At 37.8% G+C, this 17654-nt stretch overlaps 1 protein-coding gene across 1 annotated transcript in view; it reads right to left on the reverse strand.

Annotated features, from left to right (window-relative positions):
• The window catches only part of LOC120357953, a 121840-nt gene that overhangs the window by 22060 nt on the left and 82126 nt on the right, over positions 1-17654 (reverse strand). The window lies entirely within an intron of this gene.

A 17654-nucleotide genomic window follows, 5' to 3' on the forward strand; every position in this document is an offset into this window, starting at 1 on the left:
AAACGAGTACGATTGTGATTCGTGTATTAATTAATAATAAATCTATAAATATTTATTACATAAATACAACTCGATTGGAGTAATACGAGTCGACCGAGTGTTGCGTTACATAATAATAATTGAAGCCGGCCAATCGATCAGTAGTCCGCTCGAACGCCCGCGTCGTCTCGGAGAAGCTCGAACAGTTTTCTTCTTAGAGCCAACCCCCGACTCTCCAATTTCTGCTAGTGACGGGGGTTGGCTCGATAAACGTTACGGCGCAACGGAGAAATCACGCCGATTTATACGGCGGCGGCGGCGGCGGCGCTTCCAGGAGTCATGCTAATGTCCCAAGCTAGACGTCTTTACCGGCGTCCGCCGTCGCTGCTCTACGTCTCGCTTCTATTCCCGGTAAATAAGTAGCTCAAAAGCCTTCGATCGGCACAAAATTACCTTTCGCATTAGGAAAGGGGACGGCCAAACTTGGGTCGAACTGCCGGGAGAGCGCGAGCGCGAAACGACGGACGTTTATTCCCATTCATTCAAGAGAGAGAGAGAGAGAAAGAGAGAGACCAAGCGCGCCCCGTCGCATAGCAGCCCCTTGGATTTTCGTAATACTCGTAAATCGTGCGATCTCCTAACACACCGTGTCTCTATGTACACGAACACGTACACACAGATACTCTTGCGCGCACAGCGATGCCAGTTACGAGTTAGTTTCTATTTTGAATTCCGAGAGAAGATCTAAAGAGTCAAACTCGCGCGCCGGTATCCGCGGTTTCCGCAACGCGAATTTTGCCTCGGAGAAGATATATTGAATGAGGTCTTCGCGTTTCCCGGATCTTGCGGCAAATTTTGAGTCGGTCTTTCCTCAGAGTGCAGCTTTTATTTCAATGATTAGATATTAAAGCGAGATCTAAATTCGGCAAGAATTAAAAAGTGGAACTATATTTGTATCCTTGAGCTGTCTGGTCTACCTTTTGATACCTTTTAATTCCTTTTAACGGTTAATTTCTCAGCTTATAAGAGTTCTTTCGATTGCGAGTATCTTCGGTACATTTACATTCCGTAATACGAAAGAGACAGAAAGGAGGAAAGTCAGCTAGCAATTTAAATGGAAACGTATGGATATAAGTTGCATTATGTGCGATCGAATACAGGAAAATATTTCTGACTTATGGTCGCATCTTACGAACGGCAAAGCTGCTTACCGCGATGTCGATATTTCGTAAATTAACTGTCGAATTCAGTTTCGCCGTGGCTGAGATAAAGTTGAAAGGATATAATGGTATTGACGCATCTGGCACAGCTTATTGAATATCGTGGGGTGTATAGTGCCGCCGCTGTGAGGATTGAGACACTCCGGTATACATCCGCGAGCCATCGAATAATATTTCGATAATGGCTGAAGCGCGCGTCTCGCAATAATGCGACGATCGTGCTGCAAATAATTCTTTTGGATTTTCGCCGTCGAGAGCAATGATCCCGATTCAAGAATTTCGACTCTTAAGAGCTCGTTCACACGGCACGGTATTTTGGCTGAATCGATCGTTTTGCCGGATCGATGTAAATTCGACCGATGTCACTTCTATTATCAAAAATTGAAAAATTTTATATAGATTGTTCTATTATTACGTTTGAGTGCTGTGTAAAGTGTTTAAGTATTAATTATTCTCTCATTGGTTTAAAGTTATTCAATTTTCTGTTTGCTCTCGATTCTTATGTATAATAGCGTTTTGTAGTATTAATATTTCTAAAAATATGAAAATTTCATAAATTGTTCATTATCGAATAACTGTAAAATTCGAAAATAATTTCCTTATTGGTTTAAAAGTTATTTAATTTTATGTTTATTCTTGATTCTTAGTTAAAATCGAGTTTTATAATATCTATTTATTTACAAATGTGAAGGAATTACAACTTAAATTAATAAAATTTTAATAAATATTCGTGCAAAGTTTATTGGATCAACTTGTTTAAAAATTATTTATCTAAAATGGCATCATTTTTGCTGCAAAAACTATTATAGGTCATATTATTATTTTCATCTGCGCTGGTTTCATAATCAAAATTCAAGCATTTGCAATCAAAATTTTTTACAATTGATTAAGAAAAAAAACAATAAATCTAAAAAGACTTTAGTTTTTTTGCAAAATTTTATCTCGTATTGTATAGCCAATCTTAACGTGCGTTTATAAAATTACAAATTATATTTCAATGATCAAGATTAAAGATTAGAAGCAATAAAGATATAAGTGAAGAATAACTGTAATACTTATTTCAAGATGCATAATTAAATGAATAATTTAATTGGAACAATTTCGACTCATTGTCTTCTTCAATTAATAAAACCAGAAAGAAATAACAAATAATTAAATAAATAGAGAAAGAAATACAAACCAAAGTTTTCAGCGAAATATACGTTTGAAATAGGTCAACGTTGGTTAACCGAAAGAAATGAAGAGAAGAACGTCATAAAAATTTTATTCAGAAATACATACATCAATAAAAGAATTAAATTGAAAATTAAATAAATAAATAAATCTAATTAAAAGGAAATATACGGCTCGCGTCTTCATCGAGTTTCGAAATTTTATAAAAATGCTTCCGTCGGATTGCCCTTCTCATTTTTAAAATCGATTCGACGTTGCGCGCAAAAAATTTCAATTAGCTTTGATATTGTAATTTAAGTACGATGCGGAATTTAATTGTTGTTCGGTAAGCTGCTTTCCATCCTTCTTGGTGGTAAATTCAATTTTGCAAATCCTTCACGTTGCTCCGACGGTTATAATCTTCGCGAAATCTCTGCCGGTGATTTACGAACACCAGCCTTGTGAATTGCACTTGACGTAACGCTCTCTTCGCACCTCATCGGCATGAGATCATTGATACGAAGACCTCCCGTAAAGAATAGAAAATATTTGCTAAGTGAACTTTGTTATTCTACAGAAGGAGTCGGGAATCTGTCGTTGTGAATCTGTTATTCAGAAATTTTCTCCTGACAATATTCGTCAACGAGTTTCAAAAGCACGAGTCTACATGTCGCTCTCGCCACACCCGACATACACGTATACCGTTTGAAAGAAAGACAAATTTATTATTAATTTATCGTGTGACATGAAAAGATAAAGATTCTATCTATAGAATAGCGGAGTTTACGTTAATTTCGCGATGAACGTTATCTTTCGGGCTAGTTTGATATAGTCGGTCTTCGGGTAGTCGATTGAGCGGAAATTACCCTTCTCGCGGGCAATTACCGTACATTACATTCGCCGGAAGTTTATCTCCCCGTAGAGCATTGTGGGCTCGTCCTGCCCGCGATAACGTAACGTTGACGTTAACGCTAACATCTCGCTAAATAAAGCATACCTCCGCCAGAGATATTCATCGGTATATTCCATTACGTAAATCAACTGAACGAATTAAATATATCATTGTTTAGCAAATAATTATTCAAGTTTAACAATTGTTAAATATAAATTAGTCCGCGGTCAATTAGGCCTTTATCCACCAATTGTATTACCATGATTAATGATTAATTTGTAATGCACGTTATTATATTGTGTAGAATTAATCGATAATCAGCGTACGTAGCATGAGACTGCTAACAAGGAAATTGGATTTGTTTCGCGTTAAGGCCTGTTTGACGCGAACACATCGAAGCGCTGCGTTCCTTTTCATCATCTCGGTGAGCTCTGTCTCACGCCATTACGGTTTGTTCCCGCACGTCCGCGATGGTAAAAAGGGTTGCGCTTCCCCTCACGTGCACGCTCTCACGAGAAAGAAGATAGGTACTCTAAAAGAAATTAAAAGTTCCTCCTTTCATCCGCGGAACCGGCTAATGTATTTACGATCCTCTCGCGTCGGAAAGTTATCCCTTTCCGCGTTAAAGTAGTGCTTTCGATTATTCGCGCGCGCACGGATAGGAAGGTGCCTCCCGCGAGAAGTCGGTAATTAAATTGCTTGATTAACGCTGATAATTATTCCGCAAGTTCCATCGCCGGAAGCGCGGGAGGAACGAGAGAGAAAGAGGGAGAAGTGGAGAGCGCTAAGAATTTCCTGGGAGGTCGACACGGCGGGTCGCCGCCGCCGCCGCCGCCGCCGAGAAAATCTCAGAGCAAATTTGTCCCTAGCAGAGGGACAATATTTACGCGGATATTAGATAATTGGTACATTCCGGAGATTTTCGCAAGTGCTTCGAGGGGCTCTTTAACCCTTCCCGAACAATCGATTCCACCGAGTAGGTTGCGCCATGCCCCATCTTCACGACTACGCGAGGAAAATCTGAAAACCGAGTCTGAAAGTTTACGCAATAAAACGCTAAAGATGATTTTGTTTAAGCTAACCGAATTAATTATCGTTGTATATTGTGGGAAGGTAAAGCTGGACGTTATGTTTTAGGTACAATGAGAGAAAAAATTATAGTGGTGACAACTATAATATATAAGGGACAATCATATAAATTTTGTTAATAGAATTATAATATATTGTTAAGTAACCTATATTATAGTTAATGTTAATGGTTAACTAATAAAAAATAATTGTAATTACTATATTATTATATAGTTGTATATTAAAACTATTTTTTATTAATTCTTAACCATTAAAATAGTTGGACACAATGTAGTTCACTTAACTATATAATTCTATTAATAAAATTTGTATAGTTGTCCCCTTACAGTTGCCACCACTACAATTTTTGATCTCAACGTATGATTAAAAATACATATTATACAAAAGTTATTATAAATGCAAATTGTTCTCTCGCAACGTTTAGATATCCAAAGAAACTCTTGAAAGAGGGATTTAAATATCTTTTCAAAAATCTGAAAAAGAAAACTGAGATAGAGAGGAGAAGAGCGTCGCGCCCCGGTTAGAAACGTAAGCCAGCTGATTCCGGCGAATTACAATCCGGGAATAACCCGTCGCGCCGTTTCACTCGCTTTTTCTCGCCCGCGCCCTGTGAAAAAGCGGATGAGAGATAGGTGATTCCCTCCCCTCGTTCGAAGGGATACTGCCGAGGCTGTGCGGAGGCGCGAGGATCTTCGCACCGCCGTTAATCATTCGTGACACGTACGTGGCGGGATTTAGCAAATAAATGAAATTATTACATGACGGTGCCGGTGTGTTGCCAGAGTACCCGAGGCAGCTGCCGTTGAAGGAAAGAGAGAGAGAGAGAAAGAAAGAGAGAGAGAGAGAGAGAGAGAGAGAGAGACAAAGGGAGGCAGACGCGAGAAAGGATGAGAGAGAACTGGCACGATCTTCTCTAGGTTATATAGTGAAGCGTGATGAGCCGCCATTCCTGTCCGGTAGACGTGCCGGATCGGTGGCCACCATTGTCGAGATATATGTATCAGCGGCCGAAGGGAGAGAGCCTCGCGCGCGTTAGAAGAAATGATTTCGAAGTACGGGACGATTAAGCCCTTCCGGGCGATCAATCGCCCTTCCATTTCGCTACACACGCACCTTCGGGTTATTTATTGTCTTTGACACTCTGTTTCGCGAGGAAAGAGGCAGAAATTAAGGGGGTTAAACAGCAAGATGAAAAATGGCGATGAAAATATAATTACGAAACATACGTGTGTTCTCTGTTTTCGATTACATTGGATTTATTTTAATTTCATTTCAATTGCACACGGAAAGAACGGTTTTGCTGAAATATCTGAAGTTTTAATTGGATACAGATTTGGAAATAATTTTGTTGGATTATCAAAATAATTATGTGAGGAGCTCAAGCATGATAAGCAGCGCTCCAAATAGTTCTGACATCCTATCCACCAACTTGAGTATCCTACGCAATTACTTTGTGATAGCTCAATTAAATTATTTTTTAAATCTGTATCGAGCTAAATTTTTAGTAACTTCGGTAAAGCCGGTGTGTACCATTTGTTAATTACGAGCATTTTAAAATTCACAAAGGAAGTGCTCCATCCGAATTAGCAAACGGATCTCGTGACTTTCGGAACTTTCGAATCGGTGATACTTTGAAAGAGAATTAATTCGGTGCATGAAAAGAACAGTTTTGCTGAAGTATCTAAAATTTTAATTAGATACAAGATTCGAGAATAATTTCGTTGAACCAACAAATTAATTATGTGAGAAGCTCAAGCATGACGAGCAGTGCTGCAAATAGTTCTGACATTCCAACAACCAGCTTAAGCATATCATACAATTATTTTAACATCTAGCTAAATTTCCAGACACTTTGACGAAACCGTATGCCATTTGTCAATAGCAAAAATTTTTATTATAAATATGTTTTGGACCGATAGTGTAACAACACAATGATAGTAAGAAAGCCTTCTTCGGTCGCAACTAGGTCTTAGTGCTTATATTTATTCGTGTGATTTTATATACTTCTTCGAATTCAACCAGAATGTGCGCCGAATTAATTCCGGTCGTAACACAGCATGTCGAATAGGAATTAGTAATATCACTATTTATATTAAATCACTATTTATATTTATATTAAATTGATTAATTTAATATAATTGATGCTGATTTGCATCTATATACCCATTCCCCCCTGAAAAAACTGGAAGAAAATTTTTATGTTCGTGAAGTGTTTTGTCCAAATTAGCAAAAAAATTTTGTTAACTTTTAATAGTTTTTGAAAAGAGAATTAATTTGGTACGTGGAAAAAACAATTTTATTGAAGTATCTAAAATTTTAACTGGATACAGATTTGAAAATAATTTCATTGGACCATCAAAATAATTATATGAAAAGCTCAAGCGTGACGAGCAAATAGTTTTGACATTTTAGCAACCAGTTTGACCATCATATATTATTTTGATGGCCGAACAAAATTGTTTCACATCTGTTTCTGATTAAATTAGATACGTTGGCAAAATCGTATATGCCATTCGTCAATTTCAAGAATTTTCATGTAAAATTAGTGAAAGAATTTCACAACTTTCGGCGGTTTTTATAACAGAAAGAGAATTAATTTGGTATAAAAGAACGGTTTTGTTGAAGTATCTAAAATTTTAGCAGAATAAACACATGTACGTCTAGAAATAATTTTGTTGAACCGTCAAAATAATAATTATGACGGATGTTGAAGCGTGATGAACAACGCTGCGTAAAGTTTTGACGTTTTAATAACCCAGTTTGAGAGTCCAACATAATTATTTTGATGATCCAACAAAATTATTTTCAGATCTGTATCCAGCTAAATTTTTAAATGCTTCGTCACAAAATCGTTATTTCCGCGTAGCCTTCGGCGCTATTGACTTGTTTTATTTCTGTCGCTTAAATTCTATTTTTTCGACGTTTCGTAATCGCCCCCGCGGACTTTTCCTCATTTTCGCAAAATTATCGCTTCGCTCCGCTATGCGGCGAGAAAACGGCCGCTCGCAATTTCCATCATCGGGGAAACGAATGACACGTAACAACGAATATTGTCGCTGTCCGTTGTACGATTATGCACAGTTATAATTAATGGGCGATTACAGTAAGCGGCTTATATTGATTTTCGGTCCATCATAATACACTTATCGCTACATTTGACAAAATAATCAGTGGCATCGATAACGGCTTAATTAACATCTCGTGCAATTATAAATATATGAACGGTACGAAACGGACGGACGAGATTCTCACGATTTGCTCGACTAATGAGCACACGTGCGGCCGATTATATTATTGCCGTTGGATCGATGCCCATAATTACAAGTGCATGGTGCTAAATTCTCATTGCGTTTACTAGCTGCCTGTATTTACTCTCACGATGGCTCTACGAAAGGACAAAAGCTATTCTCTTCTATATTTTATAGCAAGCGACAAATTTGGTTTCTTTACATATTTCGAAAGTGCACGTTTTATCCGGAATATTTTGATAGCAAGAACATGAGAGAGAGCAAATACCTCTTGACGTCTTGTTAGTAACGAGTTCAATAACATCATTATCATAATAAATTTTAAAAACATTTGACGTGAATGCACATGACATTGCCAATCGTTAACGTGTGACATAATTTTAAGAGAATTATGAAAAATAATCATTTTTAACGTCGAATACACACAGGAAAAACAGGAATTGCAATTTAACGAGCACGATATTAAAATAAATTACGTGCATGCGTGTGCAAGACTATTACACGATCGTTACCTTCTTCTCGCGCCCTCCGTGTCATTTCATAAATTTGTGATGCAAACAGCGACACGCGGAATCGAAATTTGTGGGAGAGAAATTTTACGCGTTCGGGAGAGTCCAGGGGCATTCGTATATTACATGCAAATCCTACGGTAGAAGGGAGTAGATCCTAAACGAGGGTGACAAGATCGCATTGTACAGAATGCGAATATTTTATTCCCCCCCCTCTTTCGCAATCCATGGTAATTTATGATCACTAGAATTTCATTTCACATATAAAATTGTCGAGACAAATATTTTCCAAAGCTCGCGTTTTCTATTCTAATTTTCTACGCTGCGGAGTCCTCGGGAAAATCCATATCTCCGAGAAATATTTTCACCTTAAAAAAAAAAAAAATTCTACAAATTCACCCGTATTTCTATTTCTCTTTAATTGGATCTTGGATTAATGTACGCGAGCAAAAACAGCGGAAAATCGCGCGAAACTTTATATCGCTCGTAACTTGCAAATATTAAAAAATGTAAATCGCGACAAGTGCGCACCGTAATGTAATCATGTTCCACAAAAACGAAGGGGGGAAAAAAAAGAATGTGCATCACGCCAGAGGCAGTTTGGCCGGAAGGAAGCATATATCTTCGTTTATAACTTTTCTTTCAGTAACTCGACCAGACCGGCGAAACTGAACGAGCTTTTGTGCGCCGGCGAGTTTTGCGTGTTGCCCGGCGGTATTGTTACGTATCAAGGCGAAAGAAAGTGCCGCGATTCCCGCCGAAAGTGCGAAACTTTATCGCCGCGCCGCACATTGTCGAGCCTGACTGATGAAGACGGAGGGACGCGATAAAAAGACGAGCCCGCCGGAATTTACGAGGAAGCAGCCCTGCAATCGCGGCGCGTCACGGTATTTCGCACTTCGCGCCCCCCTTCCCTTCTCTCCCCCCGTGCTGAAGGAGTAACGATGATGATTGTACATTTCGATAAAGTCGACTTAATGCGACGGTGACGAGTGTCTCTTCGGGCCCGACGTCGTCCCTCTCTACTCGCTCTTTTCCTCTTTCTCCTTTTCGTTCTTTCGCCTCGTCTCTTCATTCTTCATCGCACGACAAGAAAACGCGGTCGCTTCGGCCCCATAACAACGAGACTGAAATCGTACGTAGAATTTATATGCCGCCGCCCGCCGCCACGGGCTGCTCGTCGAGATACGACCCGCTATTCTTCACGTCCAAATCCCCGGACTCGCGCGCGAGCAAACGACGGTGGAAATATTTTATCTTTATTTAATCTCGCCGCGCTTGTGCGTCGCGCCGCGCCAGATGTATACGGATGATTTTTATTAGAGTACGGCGAACGCGCGTACTTTTGCCCGCGCGCGATTTTCTTTTCCTCGGCGGGTTCTCGCTGGAGCTGATTGTTAAAAGATGGGTCCGTTAAAAAAGGAACGCGGAGAGATATTTTGGTTTGCAAATATTTCCTTTGCATGCGACGTCGTTTTTATCTTGAACTTGAGCAAAATTTATTCTTCGAAAAGGATAGAACAACCGTGGTAGAACCGCGAAGATAAACCTCATGTATCTATTCATGTTCGGCTATTCATGTGCATAAATTTTATATATCACGACGTTTACAAGAACAATATGAGCGTAAGAGATATGTCAATTCCTTGCCTAAGTAAAATTACCTTTAGAACTAGCACATTTTTTTAGAAAGAGGCAAACTATACATTTGAAAATATTAATTAGATAAAAAAACAAATTAAAAAAAAAAGATATTTTTCAAAACCATGTTAAACTTTATCCGTAGGAACAGCTAAATGGTTTACTGTTTCAAAATTTTGTATAGTAAAAAAGTAGAGATGTCAAATTGAAAAAGTATGGTTAAATTTTAAACGCAATTTTCTCAAAACATCATTTTTCAAAGCGGTAGCCACGATAAATCAAGCATAAATATCCAGTCAATTTTAAAATAGTATTTTTGGTTTCAACATTCATCATCGGACTTTCTCATTCTTAATTCATTTCTTAAGTTACAACGTAAAGAAAAAAAAAATTTTTTTTCTTTCAGAAAAATGCAATTTTCAAATTCAAATGTGTTTGTTTTGCGAAATATAAAATTTTAAAACAATCTTTTCATGATTCGAAAATAACAGATAATTTAATCTCAGATAATTTATAGAGACTAAATCATGGTGAGTGTCTCGTCAGACCCAACATCATCCTCCTCTACTCGCTTTTTTTCACTTACCTTCTTTGCGATCGTCTCTCTCCTTCTTTTTCCTTTTTTCCGTTTTTGGCTATCAAGTACGTGCATTTATTTAAAATATTATTATCAGTTATTTATTTTTAAATTTATTTCAATTTTGCATGTTACTTTTTTTATATTTTTTACAACTTACTTTTTGAAGTATACCACGTAAACCTTTTATTTAAAGAAATAGAAATAGTATTTTTATTTAACAAAAGTAAGATGCAAAATTTGAGTAGAAATAGAAAATTAAAATAAAAATACTATTTCTATTTCTTTAAATAAAAGGTTTATATGGTATTGAGACTAACTCATTTTTTGATTCAATAAAATTCTATAACCCTTTTAGCACATCTTATATTAGCTACAGTTCATATTAGAATCCAGAATAGTAGGGTCATTGCACCGGCCATTGAACAAATGAAGAATTAAACTAGTCAATGAAGAAATAAATAACATTTTAATATAAATACATTTTTAAATAAAAAAATGATATTTTAATCAAATCTTTATGAAAATTTATGAAAATTACACCATAAAAAATATATTTATTACAATCAATTTGCAATTTATTATTTTAAAGTCTTATTCTTTTACTATTTTTTTGAAATAATTATTTCTTGGTGATTGTCCAGCGACTGGCGCAGTGACCCAATTTTGTTTATAATTTCACGTGTCACATAATGCATAAAACAATTGAACAATCAGAATGCGTGCATACGTAAAATATATCTGTAAAATACGTATGCACGTACACACATTGAAATACGTACGTGACATGAAAAAATTAGAAATAAAAACACGTCAGGTTTTTATCCTGGACGCGAATTATAGATCGTTTAGAGTGGGTTTTAAAAAAATAAAATAAATGCGGGCCGTTTGAAAATAATGCTTTTTGCTGCTGAAACAGTTTATTTTTTGACGCGTTCACGTCCCTCCGGGACCATCGATCGCATAGGATATTTGCTGTATACGCCAACCCGGGGGATTCGCGTGACGCCCGTCGGAGAACGAAGCATTTTGTTAACCGCGTACCCGGTTCTGCTGTTTTACGTGGATTCGTGCAAGTCCCAAAGCGAACGTGCCCATCGCGTCATCCTCTCGCGCCGCCGGCGTATATTAAACGAGAAGAAATAGATTAACAGAACAGCGGCATTAATATGGATAATCGCGTAAATTTGCATGAACATTAATTCGTGCGCCATTTAGCCCTGTCACTGTAACACAGCGCGACAACGACACTCGCACCGCCACGACAGTACAAAATTATGTTAGCTTCACATCAGGAACACCGACATTATTATCAGCCCCCGTGACACGCTATTCAATTACTTGATATAAAAGTTAATGTTATTAACGCGCGCGTCACTTGTGTTTTAGAAGTGCACGTGAAAAGGGAGCGTGCAACCGTAATTAAGAAAATCGATATAAATGATAACAACGTTTCGAGAAGAGGCCAATAATAGTCGTAGCGGATCTAAGTGTTCAAATAATTTATATGTGATTTAATAGATATTTTCTAATTTTTCGAATTACGCGCCGTTACTTGCAGTTTTGAACACACAATTTTTAAATTTAACAGGAAAGGCAATATCACAATATTAAATTTATAATCAATTTAATAATGCTGATGCTGACAAGCATTTATAAAATTTTCTCGAAGAGAATTTGTTGCGAAAAATATTACCTCAGCTAATGTTTTATAGTATTTTATATAATGTTTATAAAACGTATATAAAATTGGTTGTATTACTAAAGATACAAATTATTATTTCAGCACTAAGATCGGCATGGACTCTTCTTGATTTTAATTGTGTTATACTTCATGGTTGTATATTTATATTAATTTTAGTAAAATTTTCTATTTGAGCGTCATTATAGCAACTAATTAAAATGTTATATTAATTGTATTACGCAATATTATTGCATAATTTAATAACATTAAAGGATGGAAATTTCTCGATAAATCATTCGGTAGTCTTACCTCACCATCTACACGTTTTGACACGACTAACCCACCACGTATTTATTTTCTTTTAAAACACGAACCAAAATAAACATCGATCTCTCCTCTCTAAAAAAAAGTTCGACATCTGCGGAACAGGCCTGATGCATTGCTGGTCTCAGTTCGACCATCACCTTGAACCAGGACGTTTCGGGAAACTATCTTTGGGCGTGACGTTATCGTATACGGTAACATAAAGGAAAACGCAATAAAATTTTTTGGCGACCCAAGTGTAAAATTTTGTATCTGTAAATTTTTATTTTTTCTTTATACACGGAACAATTTGGCTGAAATATCGATCCGAAAATAATGTTGCACCATTTAAAAAAATTGCGTCGGATGTTTAACTTGTTTGCTAGAGAAATTTGTTCGCAGCAGCATTATCATTGTACGTTGATGATGTCCAACACAGAATTATTTTTAGATTCGTATCCAGCTAAATTTTTAGATTTGCAATAAAATTTTTTCCACGTAGTTTGCAACTAATCTACGTTTGTGTTGAAAGTATTTCACGAAATATTGAAAAATAAATTGAACTTTAAGCGATCATTTTGAGCTAAAATGCGAGGAACGTCGAATATTTGCATTGAATGTTATACATATTAAAAAATGTTTCGTGCAATTACTTTTAAATTTTACAAATATTTAAAAAAAAATAAAATGCATTGTTTGCAACTGCAATATACCTAGAAGTTATTGTATCCATTCGTACATGTCGAAAGATCATTTTCAGATTACCTAACACTTTTTGAACAGCCGCGACACTTGAACTATATTTTGTAGTTCGAAATGTCAATCTCTTAGATACAAAAGTATTTTTCTTTATTAAGTCACTTTTGTTTTAAAATGAAAACGCGCATCTCTCGACTGTTATAATTATAGTCGTAACATTTACATACACAGATAAAATTTCACTGAACAATTTTTTACTTTTGTACAATTAATGAAAATTAATTCTAATTAACACGAATGACTCAGTTGTGCGGCAGAAAGTACTAGAAAAAAAATAAATAAATAAATAACGCGCAGACAGACAGCTAATTCAATATTCTCTGACAAGAAAGTGTTAAGCATTTTGTCGAGAGAGAAGTCGATTTGTTTTGATAGTCTGATCAGCTTGTTTTCAATTATTCCGAACGGATCGGCAGTATACCCCCGGATGATCGATCGAACTGCGGCAGATAGTATAATGCATCCGCCTTGGCGCTACGTCGCTTTTTTTTGCATTCATTAACCTGCGACGTATACAGGCAGCCCCGGTATATCCCCGTAGGGTTGGTCTATGCTAAACAGGATTAGGGAGTCACAATAGGACCGGGAGCCCGACGGGGTCAGGACTCCTTAATAAGATTCATTGTGTTCGCGCTCCGGCTCACGCTCGGACGCGGCGCGCATATCCCGCGTAAAAGGAGAGTAAGGATTAAAAAAAGAAAAAAAATATGAAGAAAAAAAAGCGCGCGCGGAACACCGCGGAAAATCTCTCCCTGGCGGAAAGCTGTTTTTCGTGCGTTTGTGACGCAAACAACGTGCGAGCGAGCGAGCGGCGCCGCGTGCACCCGCCGAGCACAAAGTCATTTTGAAAGGGAAAAAGCGCGGATATTAAAATCCTCATTCGCGAGAAGGCTCGCGGTGAAAATTAGCTGGCCGCGCCGCGCTGCGCCGCTCATTGGACGCAGTCGGCGGATATTTCGATTGAATTTATACAGATTCCTCTTTTTGCGCGGAGGCCAAAGATCTACTCGCGCGCCGATGCGCTCAATTTTGTTTTTTTTTTTTTTGTTAGGTAGCAAGAGTTCGCGCGAGCTCTTTGAACCGTCTTTCCTCCCGCGGAGAGCGACATCAGGACATCGTCGCGGCCTTCCGCGGCAAAAAACCGTCGCGTCGCGGGGTTAATTATCTGCACGGAACGAGCGTGGTGCACAAATAGGCAGACGCACGCTCGTATGCGCATTACCGGAGTACGTCGAGTGCACGTGGCGCAGCATGCCGCTAAAGAACGCGCCGGGCCGCGCCGCTCCGCTCCGCCGCCGGAACGACATCTTGCTCCGACCGGAGATTCTCTCCCGGTGTCAGTGAGCCCGGGGTAACGACTGGCTTCCGGCGCAGCCGGAAATGGAGCGTGGTCGCCTTTCTCGGGGGAAGCTCGCGCCAGTAGATCGGAAGCGGTCGTCAACAGCCGTCGCGTCTCGCGGTCGACGAAAGCTTCTCCTTATCGGTTCACCAGACCTCGCAATATATTGGATAATTTGAAAGGAAAATCCTCCACACACAGGCCGCGCCCATTATACAGCTCGCGCACAGGATATTAATTTTCACGGGCGATACATACATACGCGTATTTCTTAAGGTAGCCTGAAAGTTTCGTAGAATTTCGAATACCCTCCCGTGTGTATTTTAGTGGATTTAATATCTCTACTTTTAAAGTCAAACCCAAATTGAAACTTAGATTATAATAATGTTTGAACCCCCCTTCAATTCCTTAATCCGATGGCAAATGTTTGAAAGTCCCGGGAGGTATGCAACACCTCCTTCAAATCATCGCCATCATCGCGGGACTTTCGTTGTTGTTACGAAACTTCCCTCGCGCCAGACTTTCAAGTAGCTAAGCAGAAGCGTTTCGTCGGAACGCCAACGGAAATTTGAGATCTCACCCTTCGTCGCGAGAAGGTAGGGGGAAGTGGTTCTGTCGATAGCTGCCGCTAATTACAATCACCGATTATCGATCGGCCGTGGCGGGCGCGCGGGAATAATCCGGGCGGGGACAAAACGGCGTCGTCGAAAAAAAAGAAAGAAAGAAAGAAAAGGAAAGCAGGCGACCGGCGCTGGTGGCCGGTCGGGTAATCGATAAATTAGCGCAAGCAGAATCGCGCCCGAGACAACGGCGGCGGCGGCAGCGGCGGTGGCAAGAACAGGTCGGTCGACGCAACACACAACGGCAGCCCGAATGGCCTCGCGCGCGCGATGTTACCCGGAATTACACGCGATTTTAATCGGCCGTTGGTTCAACTAAGCCCCGTCGAATATGGGCGCGATATATTAATGACTGTCGCGCACGCCGCGGCGAATCCTAAACACAGGAAGTGTGTACGGCTTTAATTGCTGGCCAACGGTGACTCCGGTGCCCACCTAACGAGCATAATTAATCGATAATCCAGTCGGTGCCCGCCCCCTCCCCCTACCGGATCCGCGTAAGCGCCCTCGACGCCGCCGGCAACACATAATCCGATATTAATTTACGTGCCCGGCTCATTACGGTACTTGAGAAAATATCTGCTATTTCGTAAACGGACCGCCGATTCTCCCCAGCCCCCCTCAACACCCCGGCTCCGGTAATTAACCCCCGCGGCTCGACGTTCTAATTACCAGAAGTGCCAGATAAAAACGCGCGTGTTCACGGGCATCGTATCGGCTCGTTTCAACGCGCCCCTGTGCAAATAATTATAATAAATTAATATCGTGCGTACTTCGGCGTTATTCCTCGAAGTCGAAACGGGATCGAGTAGATTAATACTTCATTCAGAGGTAGCAGAATTATTTTCCTTTATATTTTATTTATTTTTTTTCCTCCATCGCGCGCGCTGACGGAATGGATAAAATATCGCGATGATAATTAATTCTCGAACGGTAACGAAATATTTATATCTCTCAATCACTTATCACGATTAAAAAAGAAATATTCTAGCATTAATAAATGAAACAGATATCTTTTCAAATTTATATTTTACGTGTTTATGTGTGTTATATAAATATATTGTAAAAAAGAAGAAGACGTATTAACGCTGATAATTAACATTGATGGTATGTATTTAATGCATTTTATTTGAATAAATCGACCTTTTATTTCATTGAAACTTTGCCCACTGGTAGACTGTTCCTGTTGCAAAAGCTCAAAAATTTATTTCTATCGAGCCTTTGTACAGAACTTTTTTGCAATAAATTACTCGAAATTCCAAACGAGAAATTGCGAAATTAAAAAAAAAATATCGGTGAAACTATCATGAATTGTCTTGAAAGAAAAACGGTCGATTCAGCAATAAAACACTGCTAGAAGAATTATGGTGTCCAGCGATACTTGAATGTCCCTGAATCCTGGAATTGTCCTGGAATTTAATGTATAATTTATATTTGATGTGTACAGACAAAATTGGAATATTCTTAATTAATTAAAAAAATTTTTACATCAATATAGTTTTAAATGAGGTGAACCAAATAAGGCTCACTTAATATATTTTATTTTTTATAAACTCTATTTATATAATGAACTAAGTGAGAACAAATGTTTATTTCAGTCGCTCACAAAAATAAAATGATCTTTTATATAGAACATTTGTAATGAAATAAAAAAAAAATCTTTTTAAATTTGACATTGGGTCTTATTAAATGCTTGTTTTCAATAAAGCCTGAATCAAAAATAAATTAAAAATGATAAAGGAATTAAACATTATTTCCCAAATCTGTTTTAAAATGATTGTTAAACATAAAAACAAAATCTCTTAAGATCTATTCTACAATTAAACATCACAATTATTTTTAATTGTGTCTGTAATTAATTATTTAACCTCTGAAAATTCTTGACCATTTGAGTGCAATTTTAGCTTCTCAACAGTTTGCAGCATTGATAATTGTTACTCTTTGTTGCAAGTCACACATAATAAACAAATGATAATGACCATAAATATAAACGTTTAAGAGAACCTTATAAGTACATTATTTATAAAAAAGTATACTTATTTCATAAAATAAAAAACATTTGTTTTTTTTTCTTTACAGTTAAAAAGTTGATTAATATTATAATATGTTGTGATAAATCACAAAATAATATATACTTAATAAATTTTGCAGCAAATTTTTATAAAGCAACTAATTTATCCACTTCGTTACAAGTATTCGTTACACTAAATAAACGTGTTGCTGTTGATTTTAATTTCCCAGCCCCTCTTTGCCTACTTCCTATGACACTTTATAAGCGAATGTTCTAGGCATAGAGTGCGTTTTTGGGTAATAAATTTTAAACTGGACTTTATTCAACTCGAGTATCTTACTACACACATATGCTATAGCTTCTAAAAATGAATAATTGGAATAGACTCAAAACTGATATATAAATTACTCTTTAAAACAAAGAAATAATTACGAGGTATCAGGTTGTCGTTTATTGTAAAAAAAAAGTTGTTTGGATGTAAGACGTAAGACCTCTCTCAAAAGATGCAATAAGGCAAGTTACTAATTAGAAAGCTTAAGGATTTAATGCCTAAAATTATAAAATGCAGTATAGCAGAGAAATTATCATTTGTGTTGAACATTTGTTTGCACTTTATAATTCATTCGTAAAA

The sequence above is a fragment of the Solenopsis invicta genome, chromosome 5 (assembly GCF_016802725.1).
Source record: "Solenopsis invicta isolate M01_SB chromosome 5, UNIL_Sinv_3.0, whole genome shotgun sequence".
NCBI classification, from domain to species: domain Eukaryota; kingdom Metazoa; phylum Arthropoda; class Insecta; order Hymenoptera; family Formicidae; genus Solenopsis; species Solenopsis invicta.